Source organism: Schistocerca serialis, chromosome 4, assembly GCF_023864345.2.
Source record: "Schistocerca serialis cubense isolate TAMUIC-IGC-003099 chromosome 4, iqSchSeri2.2, whole genome shotgun sequence".
Lineage (NCBI taxonomy): Eukaryota > Metazoa > Arthropoda > Insecta > Orthoptera > Acrididae > Schistocerca > Schistocerca serialis.
This window is the reverse complement of record NC_064641.1, coordinates 917,312,195-917,337,083: the sequence shown is the minus strand read 5'-3', so window position 1 is coordinate 917,337,083 and position 24,889 is coordinate 917,312,195.

The window sequence follows — 24,889 nt, the reverse complement described above, 5'->3', positions numbered from 1 at the left end:
GCTGTCGCAGCTCCGCGCCTGCCAGTGCCATGTTTACCGTGCCTGGCCTGCAGGCTGTCGTCCGTTACGACACTCTGTCACCGGCCCCAGATTTCATCGCCCAACCGCGCCTTCATCGAATTTTGATAAAATTTCCCTTTCCCTTGATCAGACTGACCCTAGCGCAGCACTATCCTGGTGATGAAAAGTTGTGTCTTTATGCTAACATAAGGAAAAGAAACGATTGGTTGAGGCCAAACAAAGGAGCAATATCCCATACAAAAATCTGCATGCATTCACAAAAGATGATGTTATGCATCTGGTGTATTATGAATTGCTTGCGCAAAATGTAACCATCATTGCTGACATTTTCTGTCAACAGAAAAGATGTCTTGCAGACACAGTCTAAGAACAACAACCAAGATGTCCATGTGAATCAATAGTGATCCACGAAAATGCCTGCCTGCATTCCGTACAGTACTTTTTGTCAGTCTAGCAGAAGTTGGGTTGGGAAGTCATGTCACACCCACCTTATTCACCTAATCTTCTGCCCTCATATCTGAACCTTTTCCACTCTCTATCGAATAACCATGTTGGAACTTCCTTTTCGGATAAAAAATGCACTCTGAACATGGCTCAATGAATTCTTCACCTAAAAACCGTGCCATTTCTGCTTTCGCAGAATCGAAAACTTCTCCTGTGCTGACTGACTATCATAAGTTTAGTTTACTGCGAATATTACTTTTTGAAGCACTGTAAACATTTTCTTTGTTTAATTACAATGAGTGTGGATAATATGGAAAATGTTCTCAAACATAATATTGAACGTCGAATGTGGAGTATATATACAAGATTTGGAAAGCATCCTAATACCAAACGCTGACTGGAAGTATCTTGCATGATGAGGGGCCCTTTAGTCTGCGGGTTCACAGAAACTGTTCCGTCAGTGGAGGCGCGTCTATTTGGTAAAACATCCACACCACGTCTCCGTACGACTTATCGCCAGCCACGGGTAGGTCTTGAACCTGTCCTGGAGAGTGGTGGCGTGATTCAGCCCGAATTAATGGAGCGCTCTGTTAGTTCAGAGACAGGTCTCCGTGCCGGCGCTGACGTACGGCGTGGTAGGAGGTCCACAAAACCTCAGGCGTGGTGGGGATGTTTTGGACTTTGCGAGGGCAATAAGAAAACAACTTTTACACTAGTATGGCCGGTGTAGTGGGCAGTGTGTAGCCTTCTTACCTTGAGAAACTGCAACTCTATTGGAATTTTCGTAAGAAACCTTAGATACTTCTGCAGAACTGATATTTTCGTGTTTATTAGTGAAGGACTGCGCTGCTGTTATTACGCAAGCGGACGCGCGACGTACTTTGTACGGATGTAAAGAACAGCTGTTTTATCTTACTAAGGCAACCATGTATGAGCAAAATCGCAGTTTAATTTAGCTTCCTGAAACAGCTAAAAAATAAACCAACATTATATGAGCTGAATCACTGTTTAATTAAACAGTAATAAAGTACCCAATAACATTCTGGAAATATCCCGCACGCTGTGGGTAAGCCATGTCTCTGCAATATCCTTTCTTCCAGGGGTGCCAGTTCTGCAAGGATCGCAGAAGAGCTTCTGTGAACAGAATGAGATTTTCACTCTGCAGCGGAGTGTGCGCTGATATGAAACTTCCTGGCAGATTAAAACTGTGTGCCCGACCGAGACTCGAACTCGCGAAAGGCAAAGGTCCCGAGTTCGAGTCTCGGTCGGGCACACAGTTTTAATCTGCCAGGAAGTTTCAGCTTCTGTGAAGTTTGGAAGGTAGGACACGAGGTACTGGCAGAAGTAAAGCTGTGAGGACGGGTCGTGAGTCGTGCTTGGGTAGCTCAGATGGTAGAGCACGCCGTGAGGTAAAGATCCTGAGTTCGAGTCTTTGTCCGGCACACAGCTTTTATCTGCCAGGAAGTGCCAGTAAAAAAGTAAATTTTCATTACATCAGATCGTTGCTGCGTACAAGTGTTACTCCATAGTAATGGCCCATTCGAAGAAATAAACACTGCAGCTCCAACAGATCTCAGCCACCAGCTTATTCGATTGCTAATTATCTCATGAAAGCTGCCTCGTTGTGGGATTGTGCTTCTGGCTCGGAACCTGGGTCATCTTCTTGTAGGTATGGCAAGTTTTTCTTATCCAGTTCGTTGCACGGGTCAGAATGTATGGCATGGGACCAGCCATGCATAGCGTTCTAGATATGAGATGCACACAGACGTATATCTCATGAAGGATGTTATGAATGCAGTTATCCTGTTAGTTTGGTCGCGGTACGTGGTAGTAGCTGAGAGAGGTTGGCATAATCCGCTAAATATGGAGCAATAAATACTCTTAGGTAATACTAAATAATATGCACCGAAGCGCCAACGAGACTGCTATGGGCATGCGTATTCAAATACAGGCTGAATACGGCGCTGCGGTCGGCAACGCCTGTATAAGGGAACAGGAGTCACGCTCTGTTGTCAGATCGGTTACTGCTGCTACAAGGACAGGTTATCAAGATTTAACTGAGTTTGAACGTGATGTTACAGTAGGCGCACGAGCTATGGGACACAGCATCTCCGAAGTAGCGACGAAGTGAAGATGTTCCTGTACGACCATTTCACGAGTGTACCGTGAATATCAGGAATCCGGTAAAATATCAAGTCTCCGACAATGCTGCGTTCGAACCATTTAACGAAACATCATCGATATGGGCTTTCGGAGCTGAAAGCTCACTCGTGTATCCTTGATGACTGCACGACACAAAGCGTTACCCCTCGCCTGGGCCCTTCAACACCGACATTGGACTATTCGTGACTGGAAACATGTTGCCTGGTCGGACGAGTCTCGTCCGAAAGAGCAGACACCATTGATAACCTGCAGCCGTCTAGAACGAAATTAGGATTGTATTAATACCTTGAGCTGCTGACAGGCGTTGATATATAGCAACGGGGACTGGTGAAAATGTGTGCCCATACCGGGATAGAGCGTTCTCCATGTAAGCAGGAGATCCCGGGTTCGAGTCCCGGTCGGGGCACACATTTTCACCTGTGCCCGTTGATATATATTAACGCCCGTCAGCGGCTGAAGGTATTAATATAGTTCTAATTTCGTTCTAGACGGCTGCACGTCATTAATGGCGTCTTTTCTTTTGGACATTAACGACCGTCAGGAGCTGAATTTTTTAATATAATTCTATCTTCAGACATTAGTCGAGCCATGCCACGTCGAGTTACGGTACTTCCGTGTACTCATGGGGGCTTTACACGATGTTAGGGAGGTGCGCCAGTTTCTTTGGCTCTCCAGTGTATATGACTTAAGAACATGTTTTCATGCAATTTAGTGGCGATAGCGTCTTCAACGTGTTTCATCAGTACTGTGGTGGATCGAGGTGAGTCACTGTGGTTGTCAGATACCTCAGTGTACTGCGGGATGTAGAACAAATTGTTCAAATGGCTCTGAGCACTATGGGACTTAACCGCTGAGGTCATAAGTCCCCTAGAACTTAGAACTACTTAAACCTAACTAAGGACATCACACTCATCCATGCCCGAGGCAGGATTCGAACTGTAGCGGTCGCGCGGTTCCAGACTTTTGCGCTACAACTTCTCGACCACTCAGGCCGGCGATGTAGAACACTTAGTTCTCTTAGAAAAGGCTATATTCTCCATGACCTTTGAACTATACCTTATTATTTAATATACTCGGTTATACAACTCTCTCCCTGTTCCATCCATGCTGGCGTCATATTTAACTGTAGTAATACTCTCTTAACAAAATGCTGTTTAAATTAAGCTCGAAATGCACGGAAGTTGCATTATTTTATTAGCCATGTACTATCCATTGCATATACGAAATATATTGTTTTCACAATACTTGCTTACAGACTATATTTGCAGTTACTGACGAAAACGCGCTAAATCGTGAAAAGAATTCTACATACGAAGAATAAACGAAATTCTTATGCGAAATCACTGTATAGAATCGTTAGGTTACTCATTTGTTAGTTACGAATGGTTTTACCTTGTAGTCTATCTGGATTTTTTTCTTTGTGTCTCTGTTGATTGTGAGCAAAGTGTAACTAATGAATGACGAAACTGGGCAAGCATCGTACGGTGTCGGATGAATGAAACAATAAACGCATTTTCACATGTATGGTCAAGTTCGTAAATTACAGAGTACGTAGCTTTTCCTAAGAGTATTTGTTGCTCCGTATTTCTCGAACTTCTGTTCGCCACACTTATTCACTGTCACGCACCAAGACAAAAGTCCCTAACTAACAGCGTGAGACGAAGCGACAACTACGAACACAACAACGAGTGGGTGGCAGTCGGTCATGGAGGAACGCCTCTCAGGAAAAAAAAATGCCTACGGCCTGACCAAACTATTGTTTCCCGTTCGTGGTAGATGACGCTGTAATCGACAAATATCAACTGTGCCTGTTTTTGCCCTTAAGACACAAAGCATTTGATTATACATTTCATTTACGATGTAAATGTAAACCTCTGTATTCAAAAGGTACGTATTGATCTTCAGAGGTTGCTTGAGTGTGTTGTAAATGTGTACGGTGCAAATAAAAGACATCTCTGGCAAATAAACTACTTGTATAGTAACATAGTTTTCTGTTTCCTACGGGGTTGACTGTGGTAAGTGCCCAAACCACGTGAATGCTTCGCCGGCCTTTTCTAAGAGAACTAAGTGTCCTACATCGCCGGCCTGAGTGGTCGAGTGGTTCTAGGCGCTACAGTCTGGAACTCCGCAACCGCTACGGTCGCAGGTTCGAATCCTGCCTCGGGCATGGATGTGTGTGATGTCCACAGGTTAGTTAGGTTTAAGTAGTTCTGAGTTCTAGGGGACTGATGACCTCAGCAGTTAGGTCCCATAGCGCTCAGAGCCATTTCAACCATTTGTTCTACCTCCCGCAGTACACTGAGGTATCTGACAACCACAATCACTCACCTTGATCCACCACAGTACTGATGAAACACGTTGAAGACGCTATCACCACTAAATTGCATCATAAGTGATACAATCAAAACATTTTTTCATATATGGCAATATTCGTAAGTCATATACACTGAAGAGCCAAAGAAACTGGTACACCTCCCTAACATTAAGATGTGCGTTTCCGCCCAACCGCTGTAAATCTCACGCTGGCCGCTACGCGGAATACAAACCACAACCACTGTAATAAGTTAAAATGCCCATGAGGTGATAATGACAGGCTCACCTGCCATGGATACTCAACGAAATGAAGCATTCCAACGGTGAGTGGCATGGGTGCTCGCCGATAGTCAGCATCCTGATGCGAACAAAATACTATTACATCAAAATCTTGTTCCTGGATCACGTTAAACGTCGATTCTAACCAGACACTGAAACAGCTAACCGTGTTACACTCTACAATCCAATTTGGAACAATCAAGCTGGTATCCCACTGCTATCCAGAGCGTCTCCAGACGCACCTTCGCTCAGCACTGGGGCTCAGTTCGAAGGGGGCTTCAAGACTGAAGACAGCTCTACCCCAGCCAAAGAGATTCCAGGCCGAAGGCGTTTGTGGAGACGTCATGCACAGTGGTGGTATACCAACCTGTTTGTCTCCCCCATACGACCCGACAACCAGGAGTCATGCTCTGGGGTGCCATTACTTTTCACAGTAAGGCCCCTTTGGTTTTCAGCCCCGATACCCGTACAGCACAGTGGTACGTCCAAGACATTGCAAGTGCTGTTTTTTTTTTTATTTTGTCCTTCATGAGAAGCCATTCCGGTCTGACATTTCAGCAAAACAATGCCTGCCAGCTTACGGCGGGAGTAGTTTCTACTGCTTGTCTTCGTCCTTGCCAAACCCTACCTTAGCCAGCAAGGTCGCCTGGCCTCTCCCCAACTGAGAACGTTCGAATCATTATGGGCAGCACTTCATCTGCATGGATTCTCTGCAAGTTACATTTAAGTGCCTGGCAGAGGGATCATCGAACCACCTTCACAATCCTCTATTATTCCAATCTCGTATAGTGCGCAGAAAGAACGAACATCTACACTCCTGGAAATTGAAATAAGAACACCGTGAATTCATTGTCCCAGGAAGGGGAAACTTTATTGACACATTCCTGGGGTCAGATACATCACATGATCACACTGACAGAACCACAGGCACATAGACACAGGCAACAGAGCATGCACAATGTCGGCACTAGTACAGTGTATATCCACCTTTCGCAGCAATGCAGGCTGCTATTCTCCCATGGAGACGATCGTAGAGATGCTGGATGTACTCCTGTGGAACGGCTTGCCATGCCATTTCCGCTGGCGCCTCAGTTGGACCAGCGTTCGTGCTGGACGTGCAGACCGCGTGAGACGACGCTTCATCCAGTCCCAAACATGCTCAATGGGGGACAGATCCGGAGATCTTGCTGGCCAGGGTAGTTGACTTACACCTTCTAGAGCACGTTGGGTGGCACGGGATACATGCGGACGTGCATTGTCCTGTTGGAACAGCAAGTTCCCTTGCCGGTCTAGGAATGGTAGAACGATGGGTTCGATGACGGTTTGGATGTACCGTGCACTATTCAGTGTCCCCTCGACGATCACCAGTGGTGTACGGCCAGTGTAGGAGATCGCTCCCCACACCATGATGCCGAGTGTTGGCCCTGTGTGCCTCGGTAGTATGCAGTCCTGATTGTGGCGCTCACCTGCACGGCGCCAAACACGCATACGACCATCATTGGCACCAAGGCAGAAGCGACTCTCATCGCTGAAGACGACACGTCTCCATTCGTCCCTCCATTCACGCCTGTCGCGACACCACTGGAGGCGGGCTGCACGATGTTGGGGCATGAGCGGAAGACGGCCTAACGGTGTGCGGGACCGTAGCCCAGCTTCATGGAGACGGTTGCGAATGGTCCTCGCCGATACCCCAGGAGCAACAGTGTCCCTAATTTGCTGGGAAGTGGCGGTGCGGTCCCCTACGGCACTGCGTAGGATCCTACGGTCTTGGCGTGCATCCGTGCGTCGCTGCGGTCCGGTCCCAGGTCGACGGGCACGTGCACCTTCCGCCGACCACTGGCGACAACATCGATGTACTGTGGAGACCTCACGCCCCACGTGTTGAGCAATTCGGCGGTACGTCCACCCGGCCTCCCGCATGCCCACTATACGCCCTCGCTCAAAGTCCATCAACTGCACATACGGTTCACGTCCACGCTGTCGCGGCAAGCTACCAGTGTTAAAGACTGCGATGGAGCTCCGTATGCCACGGCAAACTGGCTGACACTGACGGCGGCGGTGCACAAATGCTGCGCAGCTAGCGCCATTCGACGGCCAACACCGCGGTTCCTGGTGTGTCCGCTGTGCCGTGCGTGTGATCATTGCTTGTACAGCCCTCTCGCAGTGTCCGGAGCAAGTATGGTGGGTCTGACACACCGGTGTCAATGTGTTCTTTTTTCCATTTCCAGGAGTGTATTTCCGTACGAGCTTTGATTTCCCTTATTTTATTGTGGTGATCGTTTCGCCCTATGTAGGTCGGTGTCAACAAAATATTTTCACATTCGGAGGAGAACGTTGGTGATTGGATAAAACGCAGTCTTTGGTTAGCCTTCCCCACAACATTTTCTTTGTGTTCCTTCCAATTTGAGCTGTTCGTAATTGTAATTCCTAGGTATTTAGTTGAATTTACGGCCTTCATATTTCACTGATTTATCGTGTAACCGAAGTTTAACGCATTCCTTTTAGCACTCATGAGCATGACCTCACGCTTTTCGTTATTTAAGGTCAATTGCCAATTTTCGCACCATACAGATGTATTTTCTAAATCGTTCTGCAATTTGTTTTGAACTTTTGACGACGTGACTAGTCGATAAACGACAGCGTCATCTGCAAACAATCTAAGACGGCTGCTCAGATTGTCTCCCAAATCGTTTATATAGATAAGGAACAGCAAAGGGCTTATATCACTACCTTGGGAATGACAGAAGTCACTTCTGTTTTACTCGATGACTTTCCGTCGATTGCTACAAACTGTGACCTCTCTGACAGGAGATCACAAATCCAGTCACACAAATGAGACGACATTCCAAAGCACGCAATTTCACTATAAGCCGCTCATGTGGTACAGTGTCAAAAGCCTTATGGATATCCAGAAATACGGAATCTATCTTAATTCCCTTTTCAATAGCAGTCAACACTTCATAGGAAATAAGAGCAAGTTGTATTTCATAAGAACGATGTTATCTAAACACATGTTGACTGTGTGTCAATAGATCGTTTTCTTCGAGGTAATTCATAATGTTTGAACACAATACACGTTCCAAAATCCTGGTGCATATCGACGATAACGATATGGGCCTGTAATTTACCGGATTACTCCTACTACCTTTCTTGAATATTGGTGTGGCCTGTGCAGCTTTCCAGTCTTTGGGTACGGACCTTTCGTCGGGATTTCGGCGATCTAACGCGCCAGTTCGACAGAATTTTGGCACGATATCCCTCAGGAGAACAAAAATGGCTCTGAGCACTATGGGACTTAACATCTGTGGTCATCAGTCCCCTAGAACTTAGAACTACTTAAACCTAACTAACCTAAGGACATCACACACATCCATGCCCGAGGCAGGATTCGAACCTGCGACCGGAGCGGTCACGCGGTTCCAAAGTGAAGCGCCTTTAACCGCACGGCCGCACCGGCCGGCCTTCAGGAGAACATCCAATAACTGTATTTAATAATGCCGAATCGAATAAATGCCTGCCAAAGCACCAGATGTGGATCAACGCGTTACTTACTTGCTCGATTTCTGAAGCTCTTTCTGTTGGATAAATCATCCAGATTGGTCTGTACATGTACTACTAATCGACCGATTTTCGTCTCATTCGCATTATTCATTCATGGCGTATAGTTTTTTGTGTGCTAGAATGTATATCCATATTTCCAGAATGACTACGAAAGATACTTTATAAATAAAAGCGAAACGCGTCTGGGGCAAATACTCTTTAATTATTTGCAGTATCCTTAATATGGGAAAACCATTAATAATTATTCAACAACAGATTGAAAAAAAGTTATGACAGTCCTTTTTTAACAGCAAAGCATTTTCAGAAGAGAACGCTTCTGCTCAGATAATGTGTTTTCCTTTAATCAGTTTCAATAGATGCTTCAAATGGCTCTATGCCCTATGGGACTTAGCATCTGAGGTCATCAGTCCCCTAGACCTGGAACTACGAAAGCCTAAGTAACCTAAGGACATCACACACATCCATGCCCGAGGCAGGATTCGAACCTGCAACCGTAGCAGCAGCGCAGTTGTGGACTGAAACGCCTAGAACCTCTCTCCCACAGCAGCTGGCCAATTTCGATAGATCATCGAACATTGAGAACAGCTGAAATCTCTCAAATTGAATGAAGCTCCATGGCTCGACCAAATCCCTTAACACGCTGCATGGTATTTGCGGCTGCGTTAGCACTTTTGTTAATATAATCCATCGTACATCGCACGAACAAAAAGCCCTACCCAGTAGTTGGAAGAAATCACAGGTCGCACCCGTCTACAAGAAGGGCGGTACAAGTGATCCTCAAAACTACCGTCCAGTATCCTTGATATCGATTTATTATAGAATCTTCGAATATATGCTAAATTAAAAAAAAAAAATAACGAGGTATCCCGAACAGAACGACCTCCTCCATTGGCCGTGCGGTTAAAGGCGCTGCAGTCTGGAACCGCGAGACCGCTACGGTCGCAGGTTCGAATCCTGCCTCGGGCATGGATGTTTGTGATGTCCTTAGGTTAGTTAGGTTTAACTAGTTCTAAGTTCTAGGGGACTAATGACCTCAGAAGTTAAGTCGCATAGTGCTCAGAGCCATTTTTTAACCTCCTCCATGGCAACCAGTATGGATTCCGAAAACAAAGATCATGTGAAACCCAACTCGCAATTTTCTCAGATGACTGCTAAAAGCAATAGGTGATGGCAGGTAATTGCAGTAATTTTCGATTTTCGAAAAGTATTTGACTCATTACCATTATCAAAAGTAATACAGTATGGGGTATCAATGGAAATTTGTGACACCTGAGGATATTTGATAAAGAGAATGTAGCTTGTAATCTTGGATGGAGAGTGATCATTAGGTGTCAAAGTAACAGAGTGTGCCCCAGGGAAGTGTCTTGGGAGCCTTGCTGTTCATATTGTGCAGGGTGATGCAAAAGTCCATATTATTTCAAAAGTCAATACTTCACGGAATAATAGCGGTAGGGAGAGCCGCACGGGGTAGCGGCGTTGTCTTGGGCGCCTTGCCACGGTTCGCGCGGCTCCCCCCCGTTGGAGGTTCGAGTCCTCCCTCGGGCACGGATGTGTGTGTTGTCCTTAGTGTCAGTTAGTTTAAGCTAGGGACCGATGATCTCAGCAGTTTGATCCTACAGTAACTTACCACAAAATTCCCAAATTTAGGTTTTTACTGAAACAATAGAAAGTGCAAATTACAAATAATCCTGAGTTAATAACGAGCATCAAAACCGATATAGGGATTAGTGAACACAGGGTTGTCGTAGCGATACTGTCTATTGTAATCCCCAAATCCTCGAAAAATAAGCGAAAGATATACATATTCAAAAAAGCAGATCAAAATTCACTTGACGCCTTCCTAAGAGACAATCTCCACACATTCCAAAATAATAATATAAGTGTAGGCCAGATGTGGCTTGCATTCAAAGAAATAGTATCGGCAGTAGTTGAGAGATTTATACCAAATAAACTAACAAACGACGGAGCTGATCCTCCTTGGAACACAAAACGGGTTAGAACAACGGAACAAACATGCCAAATTTAAACAGAAACAAAATCCCCAAGATTGGCGATCCTTTACAGAAGCTCGAAATTTCGTGCGGAGTTCAATGCGAGACGCCTATAACGGTTTCTCAACGAAACTGTTTCTTGCCGCTAACATCCATCACTTATGGTTTGTCTGCCAGGTTTCGAGACATAATCAATGCCTTCTCTCGCGGTAAAAATGGAGATACTATCGAAGACAGTGCTACCAAAGTAGAGTTATTAAACACCGCCTTCCGAAACGCCTTCACAAAAGAAGACGAAGTAAATATTCCAGATTTCGAATCAAGAACAGCTTCTAACGTGAGTTACGCTGAAGTAAACATCCTCGGAGTAGCGAAGCAACCCAAATCACTTAATAAAAGCGAGTCTTCTGGTCCACACTGTATACCAATTAGATTCCTTTCCGAGTATGCTGATGCATTAGCTCCATACTTAACGATCATATACAACCGTTCGCTCGACGAAAGATCCGTACGCATAGACTGGAAAGTTACACAGGTCATACCAATATTCAAGAAAGGTAGTAGGAGTAATCCACTAAATTACAGGCCCATATCGTAAACGTCGATATGCAGTAGGATTTTAGAACATATATTGTTTTCGAACGTTATGAATTACCTCGAAGGACACGGTCTATTAACACCCAGTCAACATGGGTTTAGATAACGTCGTTCCTGTGAAAAACAACTAGCTTTTAATTCACATGAAGTGCTGAGTGCTTTTGACAAGGGATTTCAGATCGATTCCGTATTCCTGGATTTCCGGAAGGCTTTTGACACTGAACGTCACAATCGGTTCGTAGTGAAATTGCGTGATTATGGAATGTCGTCTCAGTTAAGTGACTGGATTTGCGATTTCCTGTCAGAGAGGTCACAGTTCGTAGTAATTGACGGAAAGCCATCGAATAAAACAGAAGTGATTTCAGGCGTTCCCCAAGGTAGTGTTATAGGCACTTTTTTGTTCCTTATCTATATAAACAATTTGGGAGACAATTTGGGCAGCCGTCTTCAGTTGTTTGCAGGTGACGCTTTCGTTTATCGACTGATAACGTCATCAGAAGATCGAAACAACCTGCAAAACGATTTAGAAAAAATATCTGAATGGTGAGAAAAGTGGCAGTTGACCCCAAATAACGAAAAGTTTGAGGTCATCCACATGAGTGCTAAAAGGAACTCGTTAAACTTCGGCTACACGATAAATCAGTCTAATCTAAAAGCCGTATATTCAACTAAATACCTAGGTATTACAATTACGAACAACTTAAATTGGAAATAACACATAGAAAGTGTTGTGAGGAAGGCTAAACAAAGGCTGCGTTTTATTGGCAGGACACTTAGAAAATGTAACCGATCTACTAAGGAGACTGCCTACACTACACTTGTCCGTCCTCTTTTAGAATACTGCTGCGCGGTATGGGATCCTTACCAGATAGGACTGACGGAGTACATCGAAAAAGTTCAAAAAAAGGTAGCACGTTTCGTATTATCGTGAAATATGAGAGAGAGTGTCACAGAAATGATACAGGATTTGGGCAGGGCATCACTAAAAGAAAAGCGTTTTTCATTGCAACGGAATCTTCTCACGAAATTCCAATCACCAACTTTCTCCTCCGAATGCGAAAATATTTTGTTGACACCGACCTACGTAAGGAGGGACGGTCAGCACGATAAAATAAGGGAAATTAGAGCTTGTAAGGAAAGTGTTCATTCTTCCGCGCGCTATACGAGATTGGAAATATAGGGAATTGTAAAGATGGTTCGATGAACCCTCTGCCAGGCATTTAAATATAATTTGCAGAGTATCCATGTAGATGTAGACCAACAGATGGCTCTTTATATGATACAGAAGCAATATTTAGCATAGCAATTGATTTTTAGCGAAGACGATATGCCTTATAACAAATGCACAGTATGTCGGTCGTCATTCATCAACAGTGCCTGTAGTCAGACGACAAAGTTGTGAATAGCACTGTACAACATACCAGTAGGCATGGTGAGAAACTGCCGTCGAGTGTTGTCTTTTGCCATCGCTAGTGTGGTCGGACGATCGCGGTAGACTTGAGACTTCAGGTAAGCCCACAACCAATAATCACACGTACTGAGGTCTGGGGACCCGGGAGTGGCTGCTCAGCACGCGATCCTCACTAAATAATGTGCGCGAGAGATCATTCACACGTGTAGCAATGTGGGGTGGAGCGCCATCCTGGATAAAAGTCGTACCTTCCGGCGAGTGTTTATCAACCAGACATGGGACGATGCGATTTTGTAACATCGGCCTACCTCGCACCCGTCACGCTGACAGTTTGAAAAGTTGCCCGCCTTTCGTCCAGTTTTACTGTCATTTTCCGTTTCAATAAAAGCCGATGTCATTTCAGGTATTTGTTTCACTTTTTACCACTCGACCTAAATTATTCCGTGAATTAGGCTACAGGAAAATTAAAGAGGTCTTCGAGGAAAAATAGAAGCAGCTGTATGAATATAAGGAGCTCAGATGGAGAACCAGTCCTCAGCAAAGAAGGGAAAGATGGGAGGTCGAAGGAGTACGTAGAGGGTCTATGCAAGGCGTGGGGGGCGGGTTAATAGCAATAATTGTAATCAGTCTTGTTGTTGTTGTTGTTGTTGTAGCCTTCAGTCCTGAGACTGGTTTTATGCAGCTCTCCATGCTACTCTATTCTGTGCAGACTTCTTCATCTCCCAGTACCTACCGCAACCTAAATCTTTCTGAATCTGTTTAGTGTATTCATCTCTTTGTCTCCCTCTACGATTTTTACCCTCCACACTACCCTCCTGGTGATGCCTTGATGCCTCAGAACATGTCCTACCAACCGATCCCTTGCCGGCCGCGGTGGCCGTGCGGTTCTGGCGCTGCAGTCCGGAGCCGCAAGGCTGCTACGGTCGCAGGTTCGAATCCTGCCTCGGGCATGGGTGTGTGTGATGTCCTTAGGTTAGTTAGGTTTAAGTAGTTCTAAGTTCTAGGGGACTTATGACCTAAGATGTTGAGTCCCATAGTGCTCAGAGCCATTTGAACCAACCGATCCCTTCTTCTAGTCAAGTTGTGCTACAAATTCCTCTTCTCCCCAATTCTATTCAATACCTCTTCATTAGTTATTTGATCTACCCATCTAATCTTCAGCATTCTTCTGTAGCACCACATTTCGAAAGCTTCTATTCTCTTCTTGTCCAAACTATTTATCGTCTACGTTTCACTTCCATACATGGCTACACTCCATACAAATACTTTCAGAAACGAATTCCTGACTCTTAAATCTGGACTTGATGTTAACAAATTTCTCGTCAACAGAATCGCTTTCCTTGCCATTGCCAGTCTAAATTTCATATCCTCTCTACTTCGACCATCATCAGTTGTTTTGCTCCGCAAATATCAAAACTCCTTTACTACTTTAAGCCTCTCATTTCCTAATCTAATTTCCTCAGCATCACGCGACTTAATTCGACTACATTCCATTATTCTCGTTTTGCTTTTGTTGATGTTCATCTTCCATGGATTTAAATACCTAGTCCGAATTCTTTTTTTTTTTTTTTGTTTCCTTTACTGCTTGCTCAATATAGAGATGGAATAACTTCGGGGATAGGCTACAACCCTGCCTCAATCCCTTCACAACCACTGCTTCCCTTTCATGTCCCTCGACCCTTATAACCGCCATCTGGTTTCTGTACAACTTATAAATAGCATTTCACTGCCTGTGTTTTACCCCTGCCACCTTCATAATTTGAAAGAGAGTATTCCAGTCAACATTGTGAAAAGCTTTCTCTAAGTCTACAAATGCTACAAACGTAGGTTTGCCTTTCCTTAATCTAGCTTCTAAGATAAGTCATAGGATCAGTATTGCCTCACGTTTTCCAATATTTCTACGGAATCCAAACTGATCTTCCACGAGGTCGGCTTCTACCATTTTTTCCATTCGTCTGTAAAGAATTCGCGTTAATATTTTGCAGCTCTGACTTGTTAAACTGATCGTTCGGTAATTTTCACGCCTATCAACACCTGATTTCTTTGGGATTGGAATTATTATATTCTTCCTGAAGTCTGAGAGTATTTCGCATGTCTCATACATCTTGCTTATGGATTTGGCAGGACTGGTTCTCCCAAGGCCATCAGTAGTTCTAATGGAATGTTGCCTACCTCCGGGGCCTAGTTTCGACTCAGGTCTTTCAGTGCTCTGTCAAACTCTTCACGCAGTATCATATCTCCCATTTCATCTTCATCTACATCCTTTTCGATTTCCATAGTATTGTCCTAAAGTACATCACCCTTGTATAGACCGTCTGTATACTCCTTCCACCTTCCTGCTTTCCCTTCTTTGCTTAGAACTGGGTTTCCATCTGAGCTCTTGACATTCATACAAGTGGTTCTCTTTTCTCCTTTACCTGTAGGCACCATCTATCCTACCCCTAATGAGATAAGCCTCTACATCCTTACATTTGTCTTCTAGCCATCCCTGCTTAGCCATTTTGCACATCCTGTCGATCTCATGTTTGAGACGTTTGTATCCCTTTTTGCCTGCTTCATTTACTGCATTTTTATATTTTCTCCTTTCATTAATTAAATTCAATATTTCTTCTGTTACCCAAGGATTTCTACTAGGCCTTGTCTTTTTACCTACTTGATCCTCTACTGTCTTCACTACTTCATCCCTCAAGGCTATCCACACTTCTTCTACTGTATTTCTTTCCCCTATTCCTGTCAATTGTTCCCTTATGCTCTCCCTCAAACTCTGTACAACCTCTGGTTTAGTCAGATTATTCAGGTCCCATCTCCTTAAATTCCCACCTTTTTGCACTTTCTTCAGTTTTAATCTACAGTTCATAACCAATAGATTGTGGTCAGAGTCCACATCTGCCCCTGGAAATGTCTTACAATTTAAAACCTGGTTCCTAAATCTCTGTCTTACCATTATATAATCTATCTGATACCTTTTAGTATCTCCAGGGTTCTTCCATGTATAGAACCTTCTTTCATGATTCTTGAACCAAGTGTTAACCAGTCATACGAGGAAATATTTGAAATATTAGAATATTTATGAAAATCTGTAAATATTCGTCATAAAAGTTTTCTTGGTTTGGTACCGCGTCATAATGTAAAATACTGTTGCTGCTATAGAAAAGCCAACGTTTCGGCTGCGATTGCGGCGGCCTTCTTCTGGGTCTGCCATTCAAGAACAGCATTCTAGAAGGTTTTCTCCAAGAGGTTAACGCTCGTCCACATGCCGCTTTTGCAACCCACATGCCTGACAGAATGTCGCCATGTTACCTTGGCGTGCTCGATCACTAGATCTGTCTCCAATCGAGCACATGTGGGATATCATCGGACAACAACTCCAGCGTCATCCACACATTGCTTTAGTCGTCCCTGCATTGTCCGACCAAGTGCAACAGGCACGGAACTGCATCCCATAAACTGACATCTGGCACCTGAACAACATAATGCATGCTTGCATTCAGCATTCTGGTGATTACACCTGTTATTAGTGTCCCAGAATTTCACATTTGCAACGGCTTATACTGGTAAGCCAAAACATTATGCCCACTGCTAGACGCGAGGTTGGATGTCGCCTGGTGGCGTTGCGGGAACATGGCACGGTAAGGAAAGTACAGAAGACGGGTCGGGAATCATTCTAGGGACGACACAGGCCACAAATGGCGAAATCTACTGACATAAGAGACTCTGACAATTATTATTACCCAGAGCCCGTGAACGAGTATCTAGAAAACGGCGTAGCCGGTTGAATTTTCAACAGCTACTGCGGTGAGCATCTGTGGAAACGGTAGAACGACAGTGAAACAAAGCAGGATAGGGGACGGTCTCTGGCATTTATGCCGTAAGAGCACAATGCTGGTACACGCGTAGACCCAGACCCAGAAGAAGGCCGCTGCAATCGTGGCCGAAACGTTGGCCTTTCTATAGCAGCATTAGTTTTTACATTATGACGCGGTACCAAAACCAGAAAACTTTTATGTCGACTGAATCTGGCCGCGGAAGCCTACGCAATTATATCTGTAAATATTGTTCGCCGTCTTTTACGAGAGCCTGGTAACTATTTCTGTGGTCAGCCAGAAAGAACATACTGACCATAGTTCCCAGTCTGCAAGTCCACGTTCTTGCCCAGCCCACTGAAAGAAATATTCCTGTTCTCTGTTTGCTCAGCGGGATCAGGACTATGATTATAAATGATGATTTTGAGTTCTAATTAATACACATATTTGTTAGAGTTTCACACATAAAACAATCTAATATTCATTATGTTCATACTGACAGTAAATTTCTCTATCCTAAACAGCACTATGAGCAGTTCAGAGGCGACTTCTACACTGTAAGTTACTATGAAATTGTCTTTCGCCCTGACTTCTGCTAATCAAAATAATTGCTCGCCATAAAAGTAACCTTATGGGCGGCACACTAACAGTTAGTTCTGCGAAGCCTAAGCGATCCAGGACGGAGTACAGTCCTCACGAGTTCACATTCTATTATTACTGAAAATATGCGTTCTATAACAGCCTGTCTGTGACAGCTAATCCGCACATCAGTAGCAGATAAATTGCGCGAGAATCGGGAATCTCAAAAACGTCGCTGTTGAGAATGCTACATCAACATCGATTGCACCCGTACCATATTTCTATGCACCAGGAATGGCATGGCGACGACTTTGAACGTCGTGTACAGTTCTGCCACGAGTCACAAGAGAAATTACGGGACGATGACAGATTTCTTATACGCGTTCTATTTAGCAAAGAAGCGTCATTCAACAACAGCGGTAACGTAAACCGGCATAATATGCACTATTGGGAAACGGAAAATCCACGGTGGCTGCGACAAATGGAACATCAGCGACCTTGGACCTTGGCGGGTTAATGCATGGTGCGGCATTATGGCAGGAAGGATAATTGTTCCCCATTTTATCGATGGAAATCTAAATGGTGCAATGTATGTTGATATCGCACGTAATGTTCTATCGATGTTACTACAAGATGTTTCACTGCATGACAGAATGGCGATGTACTTCCAACAAGATGGATGTCCGGCACATAGCTCGCGTGCGGTTGAAGCGGCATTGAATAGCATATTTCATGACAGGTGGATTCGTCGTCGAAACACCATACCATGGCCCGCACGTTCACCGGATCTGACGTCCCCGGGTTTCTTTCTGTGGGGATATTTGCTATCGTGATCCACTGACAACGCCTGACAACATTCGTCAGTGCATTGTCAATGCATGTGCGAACATTACGGAAGGCGAACTACTCGCTTATTTTCAGCCATAATGGCAATGTTTGTGAACCGTGACTGTTTGGGATAATTATTTATTTCAAGTTTCTGCTACCAGTCACTTTTTTTTATTTTATGTATAATCTTACATAATGCAACGCGTTTCGAATATGTTCATCTTCAGGCGTTTATACGTACATACATACTTAGAGAAATGTTACTTAAAAATAAACAGTCTTAAACTAGATTAATCTAGAACACTTTGTCCATTGTTTTTTACTGTAGCTGCTGGTATGGCATTTGGGTGGAAGGAGGGGTCAGTGTATGGCTAGAAATCTAAATCAATGATGTCTTCTGCTGGTTTTCTTCTTTGTGGTTGACTACATATATCACAGCCTGTATAGGATGCAGATTGATATGCATCATTTATGTACTACGAAAATAGTGTGTAAGGCTTTTATATGACAGTTGATCACTTACAATTTCATCATCTTGCTGCTTCACTTGCATCACTGGTGTACTGGCGGAGTTGTTGATTGACATTACACTGTTGCACATTATATTATGTTATATTATTTATGGTCGCAGAATGTCTGTAATATTGCGTTTAAGATCCGAAATCGTGCTTCTAATTTTTAAAATGTTCCGAGGTGGGGTAGGCTGTGGAGGGGGGTGGGGCGGGGCCGGATGGACACACTCTCCCCCATCCATTTTTGCCATGTGATTACAAGGTTGGCAGTTATGCAAATGGGCTTCACTGGATTCACATGAAGCGAATTTCGTGGCCACGACTTCAACGTGAGTACACTATCATGCTGCTCATACCAAGATGACATCGCCGGCGGGGAAGACATCAAGCGTGTTGTGGTGCAGGTGGTACGCAACTGCCGGCGCGTCTTCGAGTACTGCCACGTGTCCCAAGCAGGCGCAGCGCAATGTCTCCCACCAGCCTGCATCCTAGGCGTGGTGCACATTTCGAACTGTCTTTCGCGTGGATGATGGCGTTTGTGGAGACGATCGTCTACCTGTTGTAACAAAAACGTGAGATTCATCCGATGAGGCGGCACGGTTCCATTTCCTTCGCGGACTTGCTTTATAGGAAGAAGTAACTGATGACCGAGCAGTTTGGTCTGGTCCCTCGCCCCCCCCCCCCTCCTCTGGTCCCTCCCCCCCCCCCCCTCAAACCAATCAAGCAACCAACCATTGATCCAAGGTCCAGTCTCGACAATCCCGTGGCAACTGCCATCGTAATTGACGATGTCGTTGGGCCAACATGTGAACACTTCGGGGTCGTCTGCTGCGTAGCTCCGTGATCAACATGTACGATGAACGAAGTGCTCCAAAGCACTTACGTGTGTACCAGCATTGTGCTCTTACGGCATAAATGCCAGAGGCCGTCCCCTATCCTGCTTTGTTTCACTGTCGTTCTACCGTTTCCACAGATGCTCACCTCAGTAGCTCTTGAAAATTCAACCGGCTACGCCGTTTTCTAGATACTCGTTCACAGACTCTGGGTAATAATAATTGTCAGAGTCTCTTATGTCAGTAGATTTCGCCATTTGTGGCATGTGTCGTCCCTAGAATGATTCCCGACCAGTCTTTGATCCACTTCTGTACTTTCCTTACCGTGCCATGTTCCCGCAACGCCACCAGGCGACATCCAACCTCGCGTCTAGCAGTGGGCATCATGTTTTGGCTTACCAGTATAAGCCGTTGCAAATGTGAAATTCTGGGACATTAATAACAGGTGTAATCACCAGAATGCTGAATGCAAGCATGCATTATGTTGTTCAGGTGCCAGATGTCAGTTTATGGGATGCAGTTCCGTGCCTGTTGCACTTGGTCGGACAATGCAGGGACGATTAAAGCAATTTGTGGATGACGCTGGAGTTGTTGTCCGATGATATCCCACATGTGCTCGATTGGAGACAGATCTAGCGATCGAGCACGCCAAGGCAACATGACGGCATTCTGTCAAGCATGTGGGTTGCAAAAGCGGCATGTGGACGAGCGTTAACCTCTTGGAGAAAACCTTCTAGAATGCTGTTCTTGAATGGCAGAAGAAGACGTCGAATCACCAGAGTGACGTACAAATTTTCAGTCACGGCTACAGAGTCAGGGCAGTGTGAGCTACAGAAGTTTCGCTAGGAAACTCTTACATATGCGCCGTAGAGTCCCGAGCTCTCACCATGAGATTTAGTCAGTTTATCCAGATCCCATCTCCTTAAGTTACCACCTTTTTGCAGTTTCTTCAGTTTTAATCTACAGTTCATAACCAATAGATTGTGGTCAGAGTCCACATCTGCCTTGGAAATATCTTACAATTTAGAACCTGGTTCCTAAATCTCTGTCTTACCATTACATAATCTATCTGATACCTGAAGAAAATCATTCGTAGCCTACGAATTGCTTCGGATGCTGAGCTGCACCCCTGGATACAGTCATGGTTCCATATACAACCGCAAACCCGCAAACATTTTTCCGAATGGCACTGACCGTCTTGTCTCACAGTGGGAAAATGTATTTACAGTTATGGTGACTGCTTTTGAAATAATAAACAGCTAATTTCTTTTTTCCATCTGTATCATTTTCATTTGACTACCCCTTATAATTATCGAATTTTGTTCTGTTTCAGTTCTTGGGAGCGAGGTCGTATTTTTTGTGTGAATCTAAAGATAAATTGCAGGATTTAGGAACTGTCTTTTTTAACTGGGTGTATAAATTAAATGAATAGTTTCGTGCCTCAGAGTTATTAATGTACCTCCGTCTGAAGTAACGCTTTGTCTTATATTCGTATTACGCTATGTTATGGCGGGAGAAATCATGTGAGCTACATCACGGTAGTACAGTTGATTCTGTTAAAAAACTACGAATTGTGAATGTTTCTTGCAACTCTGTTGCTGATACAAACAAACTGTAGTATATATTTCTCTTGATGTCTGAATGAACCGAAAACCTCCTTCATCTCTGCATGTTGTTGTTGTTGTTGTTGTGGTCTTCAGTCCTGAGACTGGTTTCATGCAGCTCTCCATGCCACTCTATCCTGTGCAAGCTTCTTCATCTCCCAGTACCTACTGCAACCTACATCCTTCTGAATCTGCTTAGTGTATTCATCTGTTGGTCTCCCTCTACGATTTTTACCCTCCACGCTGCCCTCCAATGCTAAATTTGTGATCCCTTGATGCCTCAAAACATGCCCTACCAACCGATCCCTTCTTCTAGTCAAGTTGTGCCACAATCTTCTCTTCTCCCCAATCCTATTCAATACCTCCTCATTAGTTACGTGATCTACCCACCTTATCTTCAGCATTCTTCTGTAGCACCACATTTCGAAAGCTTCTATTCTCTTCTTGTCCAAACTAGTTTTCGTCCATGTTTCACTTCCATACATGGCTACACTGCATACAAACACTTTCAGAAATGACTTCCTGACACTTAAATCTATACTCGATGTTAACAATTTTCTCTTCTTCAGAAACGATTTCCTTGCCATTGACAGTCTACATTTTATATCCTCTCTACTTCGACCATCATTAGTTATTTTACTCCCTAAATAGCAAAACTCCTTTACTACTTTAAGTGTCTCATTTCCTAATCTAATTCCCTCAGCATCACCCGATTTAATTTGACTACATTCCATTATCCTCGTTTTGCTTTTGTTGATATTCATTTTATATCCTCCTTTCAAGACACTGTCCATTCCGTTCAACTGCTCTTCCAAGTCCTTTGCTGTCTCTGACAGAATTACAATGTGAGATAATAACAAATTGGCTTGTCAGATACTTCCCTTTACTTGTAACGGGAAACCTTACATGTTGCCCAATTTCACGATTCTAGGTCAACGGGAAATACCCTATAGGCTTTGTTTTTTGTGTTTGCGAATATCGAAATATGTGACAAAAAGGACCGTATCTTTTAATTGCATTAACTTAGAAACTAACTTTTATTAAAAGTCCAAAGGATCATAGACTTTAGCAAATGGCATGAATTTCATGTTGATACGTCTTTCTGTTCCTGAGAAAAAGGGTTTTTACAGTCGGACAGACAGACAGACAGACAACAAAGTAGTGCTGCAGGGGATCCGCTTTTGCCGACTGAGGCACGTATCCCTGAACAGAGCAGAACGTGACGAGACACGGGCCCCACCCTGTGCGCACCAGCTGCACCTTCCGCCCCTTCAGATCAGTGCCGTGTGCGGAACTACGTCGCCATGCACTCGGCAACCAATCAGCAATTTACATCACCTTGCAGTTCCGTTCATAATGAGTAGCTCCGTATGCAAACAATCTGTATGATTATAAATGAAGAGGCTACAAAATATATTTTTTTGTAAATCCTAAACAAAATTAAATTCCCAATTAATTACTGAACACTACGACTACATTAGCTAGAGCTCTAGTCCCGATGACGGACAATATAAGGTCGCCTCTGATGACAGTTACGTCTTACCTGGAAATCATTATTGATTTTTTAAAAGCATGACACTTTTTATCGGTGCCATCTCGATGACTAATTAATTATTAGGTTTCCAGGATAACTGCAATATTCCAGTAATATTATCTGTAATGTGTGATGATTTTATTTAGTTCGTTCATTACGGATTCCGTTTTGTATGTCACATAGAACCTTGTGTCTCGGAAGCACTCGTGATGTAAATTACAATTTTTCCTAAACTTAGGTTTCAACTTTTCATGGTAAAACTGCTATTTGCCATTATGCAGGGTGTATCATAATTAATGGAGTAAACGCATAGAGTTGAAAGTAGACGTTATATAGCTTTGTACATATTTAACAGAAATAAGTTTGTTAAACAGGGGCCAGTATATAACGCTTCTAGTGAAGCAAAAAAGTCTCAGTAAACGTAGGGTCGAAAATGTATACCTTAAGAGCTACGAGCAATTTTTCATCTTCGATAGTGTGAAGTAAATCTCTTCTACTGCAAGCTCTTTGCTTTCTATATTTTGGGAAGTGGTAGTATGAACCAAAATAAGAGTGACATGTCCAACAAACATGTGCTCTAAAACACTGACTTTAAAAGTTACGAGCACTTGGTCATTAGAAGAGTTGTGTTCCAAAGTATCAAAGATGAACAAGTGCTCATAGCTCTTAAGGAATGCATTTTAGAGCACATGTTTACTGGACTTTCTTTTCTTGCTTTGGTCCATAATACCAGCTCCCAAAATATGGAAAGCAAAGAACTTGCAATAGAACAGATTTGCTTCACAGTATCGAAGACGAAAAATTGCTTGTAGCTCTTAAGGTATGCATTTTCGACCCTATGTTTACTGAGACTTTTTTGCCTCTAGTATCGTGTTCTTTCAACTGTATACGATTATGCCATTAATTATGATACGCCCAGTCTATAACGCTCGACCAGGAAGAGTACGGAATCTCAGCATATAGATGTAGTAAGCAAATCAGAAAAGTTGCAAGTATGGAGTTGCAAAAATAGAAGATAAAGGCTGTTTCCAGAACTGACTTACTACATCTGTAAGCGCCGTTGTACATAATTAACAGAAATAAGTTTGTAGAACAGGCGCCAGCGGTAATACATAGCAGTATTAAATTCAGTATTAAATTTGAAGTAAATATTTACACATGTAATCGCGACAGTAAAGAAAAGTCGTTGCAGCCAACTCCATCCATTTGTCTATTTAAGACCGAAACCGAAAGTAGCTAACATTAGTATGACACTGAACTCTTTTAGCACTGCGTAATGTTCTCGCTGCACTATGACGCTCGAAGCCAGAATTATACATTGTGGTTCTAAGGGGTCATGTGAATCTGTGGCTCCTACAAGAAACTAATGCTTCGTCAATTATCGTTGAACCAAGCATGGAGCTGCTGACGAGCAATTACAGAAACTCTTTTTCATTTCTAAGATACAGTCTGTAGGGATGCATATGCAAGAAAACCATATAAAGAACCTCATTTGTGGGTGGGGCGTACAGAGTCGCCACCTTACGTAAAGTACTACATGGAAGTTTAAATAACGGTATGAATGAAATAAAAACTGGTAGTGCAGCTTTTAAGGCGATTGCTCTAACCCATATTCGGAAAAGGTAATGAATAAGAAATGAACGACGTGTTGCACTTCGGAAATACCTGTGTTTCGCACTGGATTGTTTACAGACGAGTAATATGGCTCACAACATAAGCACGAATACTGTAGCACCTATATCCAGCGCTGTTTTTCTGGGGGACGTTGGGGGATGCGTACCCCTAAACTTTTTCGTCGAGAAAATAATTTTTTAATGATGTTGAAGACTTGGAAGAGTGCCAAAGATTTATTTCATGGAAGGTAAATTTTTTATTTCATTTTTTAGTGTTGGAATTGCAATACGAACGATACCAGTGCAGTTTTTGGTGGGAAAAACGATGTCATTGACTGTTTCTAGCATTTCGAAGCTACGGCAACCGTTCTCGACAACTGAATCGCTGGCTGCAAGTTCGACAAGCATGTAGTGCCCTCGCCCGCTAATAGTAGGCGATGGTAGTGCTAAACGGATATGCGTACTCTCAAACGCCGAGCGACCGATAGATGTCTCTACAGTCCCGCTATCATGATGATGTTGATGACGTCATGGCTAAAAGCAGACGGGTGGTATCCCATGCTTCAGTTATAACTAATTTTCGCTGCATTATATTCAATGTCGGAGTACCCTGAAACTTTTTTTTAGAAAAAAAGCACTGTCTATATCAAACAGATTCTTTTTCAGATATGACACGCTTTAAGTTTGTAGCTATTTATGATTACACTGCTGTTCGGATATTATGGTGGCTTCTACACACATTAGTAGAATTTCACTTTATAATGATCACAATAATTGTAAATCCTCCACGTCTTCACTAAGTT